Genomic DNA, 10,215 nt, shown 5'->3' on the forward strand with positions numbered 1-10,215 from the left:
TTATTTCATTCTAAAGTTGGTTACATTCATACATTATTCTATTCCAACGTGTTATTCATAACCTTAGGTATTCATTGACCTTTTAACAAATTTTTTTATGTCATATTTTTTTCTTTTGAAGATGTTATTTTTTTTAATAAAATCAATAGTTTCCGTATTTATTATTCACCCATATTGCTTAATTTTATGTTGAAATTTCATAACTTGTCGTCTTTTTTGTTTCCACTTGTTTATCTTTTAGAAAAAAAACGGATACTCTGACCGAAACTCTAAAATCGCTCAAACCGCATCGTGACATATTTAATACTTCTTAGAGTAGGTCTCTTGTGAAACGGTCTCACGAATCTTTATCTATGAGACAGATCAACCCTACCGATATTCACAATAAAAAGTAATAATTTTTTATGTATCACCCAAATAAGAGACCCATCTCACAAAATAAGACCCGTGAGATCGTTTTACACAAATTTTTGCTTACTTTTTCTTAAACTTGAGCCTAAAAAAGACAAACGATTCATCGTCATCTTTTAATTCAGTACCAAATTTACCTTTATAAATCTTGATATTTTACCAAATTTACCTTATAAAAGTTTATAATTATAATATTACCTTATTTTTATAATATAAAACCAACCAATTTTTTTTTAAAAAAAACAAAATTATACAAGTACCCAATACATACATGAGTGCCAGGATTTATAAAATTTACAGCTTCACCAATAAAAATCCTACTCTAATTCAAATTATCGATGCACTTATCTGAGATATTACATATTTCCTTATCAAATAATATATTCTGGATTATAATATTCTTAATGCATCTAATATTATATTATGGTATGTTATGTATTTCAAATCTCAATTATTGCAATAATATCTAATAATATTGAATTCAAAATAGAAGACTAGTTAGATTCCGATCAAACCTGATCATCCACACTCATATAGAATTTGCGACAATATCTAATATTTTCTATTTTCATCTATTTTAATCAAATAATTCTTTCTTTTAAAAAAATTATATCAAGAGTCACAAGCCCAATAAATAAGTTGCTATGTAGGCAGAATAAATAAATTCTGCTAATTATATTTTACGAGTAGGAACACAAAACTTTATCACAAAAACTCTTGTAAGACGGTCTCACAGATCAATTTCGTAGGTTGAATCTCTTATTTGAGTCATCCATGAAAAATTATTATTTTTTATGCTAAGAGTATTACTATTTACTGTGAATATTAGTAGAGTTGATCTGTCTCACTGATAAATATTCAAAAGACCGTCCACAAGAAACCTACTCAAACTTTATATCATATAAATTTTATTTATGTATTTTTTTAAAAAAAAAAAAAAACCTCGTCGAAATAGTTATTCTGCAAAATTCTTACAGATTTCATAGGAAGTACGGCCCACGCGCAAGACATGTTTCACTGGTATATATACTAACTTGTACACCACAGGCAGTCGCAAGCCAGCATTATATTAGTTCAACAAATTTTGTATAATTCGTCTCTCCAATGAACTCGAACTCTTCATCGACTTCAAAGATCCAACTGCCCATCGGGTTCCGGTTCAGCCCGACAGAGCACCAGTTAATTGAATATTACTTGATTCCGAAGGTAATGGACAACAAGCTACCTCTTGATGCTATCATGGATCTTGATGTGTACAAAATCGATCCCGACCAACTCCCGTCGAGTAAGTTTGTTTGATTTGCTTCCAGATTTTCTAAATTATATGTCTTTTCTTGTAACTTTTGTTGATGTAGATCATGTATCAGTATGCATTAGCTTTTGTTGATGTAGATCATGCATCATTTACTCGGTTTTCAGGATTATCCCACTTAATAAAATAACAAACTGAAGCAAAGTAAAAGACAAACAATTTAAATGTGGTTTGGTCTTACCAAAATACATCCACATGATCACGTTCAACTATCAAACAAATTCACTAAATATAAACAGTTACAATCGTACATGGACGTATTCAAATAAAAGACTTCATCTTTTCTAATGACGTCTAAATAACGAACACATTTAGTTGACTTAATTTGAGGAGCATCACTCGTCTTGATCGAACTCTCTTCGATATTGCGGATTGTTCTCTCCCGATAACTCCATCATCTTCTCCCGATGAATGAATCATGAGGCTCAGAAATATGTGTGTACCACCAACAATTGAAAAGTTCTAAAAACTGAATAATAATTAAGCTGGAACTGTCAGTAGCTTATCTCAACAGATGTTGCGACAAAGAATAAACAATTTTCTTTTGGCTTGTTAATTCGCACCCAACTAACCTGACAATCTGACAACATACATAAAATATGCTTTATACAAGAAATATCGTTATCTCGCAGCAGATAAAGTACATTACATAGTCCATAGATTGACGACTTACCCATTTAAGAACTCACCTACTCTCGAAAAGTGTCTGAATGAATATAGTGCGTAAGCAACAATAAACAATTAACAAACAATGAAAGCACATCGACCATCCTTGGCACACATAGCCTCGCAATCTTCAAAATAAATGAACACTCCTTCATATAGAATAATCCATCATATTCAAGATATACATTATCATATCAAATCTATTGTCTTATATCTTTCAAGATAATATCATTTAATATCTTCAATACAACATAAAATATATTCAAACAGTTATATTTTTCAATTATCTATTTATCTCTAAAATCTTCAAATCAATATTTTAAATTTTCTCGACAAATAATATAAAAGACAAAGTCAACCAAATTTTGTATTCTACATTAATTGTTCTATTATAAGCTAAGTTATGCGATTATTTCAATCTTTTAACACAATTTGTTTTCCCCAGATTACTTTGAATACGTGGAAAACGAAGCCTACTTTTTCACAGAAAGTACCAAAGAAGATGATTCAATCAAAGGTACACCGAGTGGCTACTGGAAAAGATACAAAGAAAATGTTGCTGTTTTTGAAGGAAATAACATTATTGGATTCAAGAACAAATTTGTTTTCTACAATGGAAGTTATCCCAATGGAGAAGAAACCACTTGGAAGATCGCTGAATATCGGTGCACTCCTAGTGTGACACTGATAAACAGATACAAAAGAGTGAGTATTTCAGCTTTATTTGTACTACTTTTCTCCTTATCTTAATTTTGTGTGCAGTGGCGGAGCAAAAATATGGCTCTGTCCAGGCTGGTATTTTAAACTCTAGAATCTTTTAACATTTTAAATTGATCTATCTGGGCTAATATCATATTATTTCAAAATCATACAAAATTTACGTATACATTTAAAAAAAAAAAAAATTGGACCACATGGACTAAAACCACCCGGGTAAAAGAGCATGTGGCTCCGCCCTTGCTTGTGTGTATAGTATCGATCGATAAACTAGTACTCATGCGCACATGGTGCGTGTTTATAAACTTTTTATGTATATAATCTATTTCAATGTTAAGTTAAATTCGCGTTAAACGTGTAGCGATTACATATCCCTGATGGTTCTATCCAAAAATACAAAGCTAGATTGGTGGTGAAAGGGTACACACAGCAGTATTGAGTCGATGATAATGAGACCTTTGCACCAGTTTCAAGAAATGAAGAATTTTAGATACTTTTTTTAAGTATTTCTGACTTCGTACGTATGAATACATGAATTATTCCTAATTGTATTAATTTCTTTTCTTTTTCCTTTTCTCAACTCCCATGAAGAATTGGGTAGCCTGCAAAGTCCGCAACAAGATCAATGTTGAGGAAGAAGATTACTAGGAATTATCAAGTGTCGAAGAAGACAAGACAAGACAACCACTAAAAATGTGCTGCTACACTTTTCATAGTCTTTTGTTTGGAGTTTAGTTATAGAATTTATTCTGTATTTATTACAGAAATTTAATGACTTTTTTCGATGATAAAATTTTGTGAGTCGAGATTTAATGAATTTTTTTCAATAAATATTGACTTCCATGAAATTTCACTATCTTTTGAACGGTTGTGAATTTACTTTAGAAGATTTTACAATTTTTTTATAGAATTCAGTAAATTTTGCGTATGAAAAACAAAAGATTATTATACCTGAAAATATATAATAAGTACATTAAAATGTTTTTTATGGCTATATATCTTCGTAAATTTTTAAAGGAAAAAATTTGTGTAAGACGGTCTCACGGGTCGTATTTGTAAGACGGATATTTTATTTGGGTCATCCATGAAAAAGTATTATTTTTATGCTAAGAGTATTACTTTTTATTGTGAATATGGTTAGGATTAACCCGTCTCACAAATTATGATCCGTGAGATGGTCTCACGTGAAACTCACTCATTTTTAAAAACATATTATATAAGTAACGTTATACTTGAATTAATACACTGTATATAACACATATGTAGTGTATTAATTCAAGTACAACAGAGAAATTGATTAACTTATACAAAAGTCTAGATAAAGAATTAAAAAATCAATTTCTATTTAAGAAGTTAATCAAAAATTAATTTTATGTATTATAAAATTTTGTTACTTTCAATTCTATTAAACAAAAAAAATTTATGATTTTATTTATCTTAATAATTTAATTAAAAGATTTCATAACTATGATTTTAGGTCTTACAAAATTTCATGATTATATGTTATAAAATATGAACTCACCAATGAGTTGATTTTGTTTGTTTTGTTTTGTTTTGTTGTGTCTTATAATATATTTTGCTCAAGGGCGAGCAAAAGATTAGTATCAGGTGGTTGACTTTAAAACTTTTGTAACAACCCACACTGAAACTCATAATATACTTTTCAACAAAGAACACAAATTTTTTTTTCTTGAAACCTAAGTTCAGAAAACGAAACATGACGGTCTAACAGATACTTTGAACAACTTGAGTTGATAGAATGGCACAAAGCTATCTTTGATGATCAAATATTGAAATATGTTTGTGCTAGTTTGAGCAGCTTGATGATAGGAAGATAAATGTACTCGAAATGTTGATAAAAAGTAGATTATGAAATCTTTGACTCATGTCATCAGTCATGAATCTTGCCCCTAAATAGTTGGATTAATTTTTTCTTCAATGTTCAACATAAGCAAATCAAGTAAGTAATACGAACTTGAAATTTAACTCCAACTAATCTCAAAAATGTTTTTTCCAACTAAATAACTTGAATATTAACTTAGATTTTCAGTAAATTTAACTCGAGAAAATGGCTTCAAAGCTCGGGGACTAGCTCAACGGGAGGCCGAGCTGCAAATAACCACATTCATTGAAGTATTGTCACTGGAGGAGTAAAACCCTAGCTCAAGGACTCGATCCCTCAGCTCGAAGAAGCTCGACCAGGCATGTCCTAACAAGACCAAAAAGGGAGCTGTAAGTTGAGCTAAGGTTTGGACAAATTAAGTATGCAAGAAATAACCTTTGAGTAAAACCATGAAGGAGCTAAGGGAGGAGTTAAAGGACTAAGACACATTAATGATGCAAGAAATGACCCTATAGAAGATCAAGGTGACTCTTGAAGAGTGCATGAGATTTTGAGCCACAATTAAGGCTAACCTTAGACTTGAAGAATGCATGGGAGTTTGGACTACATTCATGGCTAATCTTGGACCCCAAGATTTCGGCCAAGGGGCTAGGTGAAGGGGCTATCTTTGGCCTATAAATACCACATCAAAGAGAGGAAAAAGTGCTACAAGAAAGACACTAAAATTTCGGTTCCCCTCACCCCTGACAAGTCTCGGCCGAAGTCAAAGAAGAAGGAGGAAAGAATTCCTTCAGTCCAGAGTTGCTTTTCCGTGTCGAAGTGCTGCCCGACCGAAGACAGTGTTTGTTAAAGTTGCGCCGAAGTACTGTCGAAATTTCAAGAGGGAGCTTCTACAAGAAATCGGTAAGTGGGCTTTTGTTTTACGTATCTTCTTTCTATTTTTAAACTTTGATATAGATAACATGACATGCATGTTGGTATGTCTTTTTCGAAAATATTGGTTTGCTCCGTTTAAAAATTCGATCGATTATGTTTTCTTGCTATGCTTCGAAATTCGTTGATTCCGCTGAATTCGTTTGAAACTCTGATATTTGAAAGCTCTGATACGTTTCGTCTGATAAAATCTGAAATCTTTTGTTACATTGTTACAATTCAATTTGAAATGGACGAGAATTGTGATTCTGTCTGGCCCCCAATGGTGGATATAAAACCATTTTTGTCTGGCCCCCAATGGTGGGTATAAAAATAACATTATTAATTTAATTAAATTTCGGTTTTTTCAGTCGGTTCGGTTTTGACATTTATAATCCGAAACCGAACCAAATTAATTTCGGTTTTAACATTTATATCCGAATTATAAAATTCGGTTTTCGGTTCGGTTTAGTGTTCGGTTTTTTCGGTTTGGATTTTCGGTTTTTTTGGTTTTATCCGAAGTTTGAACACCCCTAATGGACATGAGATGAGTAACAGTGTTGTGTCTGTTGTATCTGAAATAATCCGATTCGCTTCTAAACTATTTGAATCATCTGAAAGAGAAAACTTTGTATTTTGTTCATTTCTGCTAAGATGAGTTAAAAGTACTAAGATTTGAAAGATTGATAAAGCACTATTTAAAGAATTAAGTTTTACATGTATTTTTGGAATCGATCGACCCCCACTTGCTGAGTATTTCTCAAAACACTCATTCCCTTACAATTTCAGATAAAATGAAGAACAAATAAATGAGGAGGAGCAGGAAGCTTTCTGGGGTTGGTGATAGATGATCAAGAGCAAGAATCAAGTTATCCTTTTGTTTAAGTTTTCCACATTTCGCAACTCTGATGTATTTGATTTCATTGTCATTGTAAGACAATACTTTATTTATGAAAAAGACTAGTTTGATTTGATACGAGGCTTTATTGTTTGCAATATAATTGTCAAACAATGCCGGATGTCGCCGATGCTTCGGACTTGGGGCGCGACATTTTAGTGGTATCAGAGCCACCAGGTTCATAATCCCGCTGGGGTTTTGATAGACAAAATTTGGTGAAGTCAAATTTTGGCAAAAGCCTAGTGTATCCCAATTTGCGTCCAAAAATCTATCCCTTCGATCATTTCACAAAGCTCTGAGTATCGAAAATTTTCCACGGCAACTTTGTTTCTACTATTTGTGTCTTTCTATCCTTTATACGATTCTGATGCTTTGCTTTCGATTTTTATCCTATGAAATGGCTGCTCCACGAACTCGCGCTCAGGCTGCTCTTCGCATGCGTCAGCTCACAATTGATAATCAGACTAGGGAGATCGCGACTCTGAAAGCGCAACTAGCCAAGGAAAGATTGGAGAAACAAGAGCTTAGTGGGGTGAGACACATACTTGAGGCTGATGTACAGCGATTGACTCATCATCTGGACTTGGTGGAGAGCCAGCTGCTGTAGATACCAACCGATTCCATTCGCATCACGCGCTTAGTTGCACTTAACAAGGATTTATTGGAGAGAGTGGAGATAGAGAGAAGACGTGCTGCTCAGGCCCGTCAGCTCCCGGAGGAGTACAACGCTAGGCAGGATCGGTACTTTTAGAAGCTCCACGGCACTATGGACAGACTTCAGGATCAGAATAATTAACTACATTTGGTAGTAGAGAACATAGAGGAAGAGGAGGTAGCACCGATGGATGTGGCCGGAGACGACAGCGCCAGTGACAGCGACGACGGAGAGATGTTCGATTAGATTATCATTATAATAAAATATCTGGATTGTAATAAATTTGTGACCAAGAAAATATTATGTGCACCAAATTATTTTGAAACTTTCTATTAACTTTCTATTATTGCATATTTGACGAGTATCTTATCTATAAAAATGTTTTTTTATCTTTATAGGAAACCAGTATGGATCTCCAAAGCATTATAAATGAACTTCAAAAACAACTTCAGGAAAATGAGTCAGAAATTAAAACACTGAAAGAAAAAAATGAAAAACTTGAGAGAGATAACTACCAGTTGGATGGGAATAACGTATGCATGATGGAGGATCTTCGTGAAGCCCGAGTGGAAGAGAAGAAACTACGCGAAGACGTTAGACGTTATGCTGCTTATCATCTAGAGTTAGAACGTCAACACGAGACCACCAAGCAAGAGTTGAAGAAAGCGCAAGATAGAATTTTTACGCTCGAAATCCACGATAATAGTCTCCTCAAAACGCAGCAGCGTCTTGAAGAACGAATTAATGAGCAAGAAATCGATGAAAAAGTAAGCCAATCAACAATACAAGAACTACAGGATCAAGTAAACAACCTTGATCACCACAACACACAACTGCAGAATTACATTGAGCACCTGCAAAATGAGATGGTCAATATGGAAGAACTCATGGAGCAATTGGAAGAAAACCTTGTCGAAGAAGAAATTAATGAAGTAGTAGGGGACGAAGAAGTTATAGACAAGTAGGGAGAGAGAGTTCTAGAATAGGCTTCGATTGTATCTAGAAATATTTGATTAATCATTTGTTTTGAAAAATATTTGGTTGTATGAAAATTTTTTACAATTTAATGAAATTATCCCTTTGATTAAATATTGTGGCAAACGAATTAATAAAATACATGTTTATAGGAAATGGCAGGCAGACCACCCCGAAACAACCGTAACCCCCGTGGTGCCAACCAAACAAAAATTCACCGCCACCCAGAGTGAATCTCAGTCAAGAGGATATGCTGGCAATAGCTACTATCGTAGCTGCAACGTTACAAGGATTTGTGAACCCATTGGCTAACGCCATCCAACCACCACCTGAACCGCAACCGTGTGGGATTAAGTACCATTACGAATCTCTCAGAATGAATCGAGTACCAACTTTCAATGGGAACCCAGACCCAGAAGTCAGCCACAACTGGATCAAGAACGTCAAAACACAACTACATTTTCTGGAAATACCTGAAGAACTGAGAGTGGAGGTTGTAACACCGTTTTTGGAAGACTGAGCTAGGAAATGGTGGGAAACTGTGTCGCCATCATTGGCAGAAGTGGAAGAGATCACATGGCAGATTTTTAAAAGATAATTTTGAAACAATACTATACCGCTGAATTTCGACTACAGAAGTTGGGTGAATTCGAAAACTTCAAACAGGCTCCGGACATGTCAGTGATGGAATACACTTCACGGTTCAACGATCTGGGAACCTATGTCCCAACGATCACGTCGGATGAAACGTTAAAAATGCATCGATTCAAGAAGGGACTCAACAGTCGAATTCAGTCGGCATTGGCAGTATTCAAGCCAAACAGCTTTGCGGATTTGATGGGCGCTGCAATGAGCGCAGAAACTGATATAAAGCGACGCGAGGAAGAGAACAAGAAAAAAAGACCAATGGTCAATCAACCTACTCAGAATGGTCCCAAGTTTAAGAAACCAAATTATCCAAGTGCGCCTCCAAGAGGAAATTTTAAGAGTACTGGCAATAGAGGAAGGGAAGTGGTGCGACACCTGTAAACAGCATCATACCGGAGAATACTATCGGAACTTAGGTGCGTGTTTCAAGTGTGGGCAGGTGGGTCATAGGATAAAAGATTGTCCAGACAATAAGGATAAAGGGGCGGGGCCCAGCAAGAAAAATGAAAACAACACGAATGCACGGGTATATGCAATCACCCAAGAGGAAGCTGATGACACCAATGAAGTGGTGGCAGGTACTATCTTACTCAATGAAATGCCTGCTTATACCTTATTTGATTGTGGTGCTACACACTCATTTGTGTCTAGAAGGTTTGCTAAGAAGTTTAGACTCGAACATGATACTCTTAATGAACCATTAAGAGTAGCAACACCGGTAAGTAAAATAATTGAGACCCAAAAAGTGTATAGAAACTGTAAAATTTGTATCAGCAAACAAATTTTTGAAGCAGAATTTATTCAACTCAATATGGTTGAGTTTGACATCATTCTTGGAATGAACTGGTTAGCTAGATACCGTGCCATTGTGGACTGCCAAAAGAAAAATGTTAGACTTCAGACTTCTCATGAAGAAGAGATTTTATACCACGGAAAATCAAAAGAAAGAAAATCTTTGTTATCTGCCTCACAGGCCTGGAAAGCTATAAAGGGAGGAGAAGAAATTTACCTGGCAGTGATCAATGAAACCAAAGAAGAAGAAGTCCCAAAGTTGGAAGATATTCCAATTGTTCAAGAATTTCCAGACGTTTTTCCCGAGGAACTACCGGGAGAGATATCAGATAGGGAAGTAGAATTTGAAATCAATTTGGTCCCTGGTGCTGCACCAATATCAAAGG

This window comes from Primulina eburnea, chromosome 12 (genome assembly GCF_022965805.1).
Source record: "Primulina eburnea isolate SZY01 chromosome 12, ASM2296580v1, whole genome shotgun sequence".
NCBI lineage: Eukaryota > Viridiplantae > Streptophyta > Magnoliopsida > Lamiales > Gesneriaceae > Primulina > Primulina eburnea.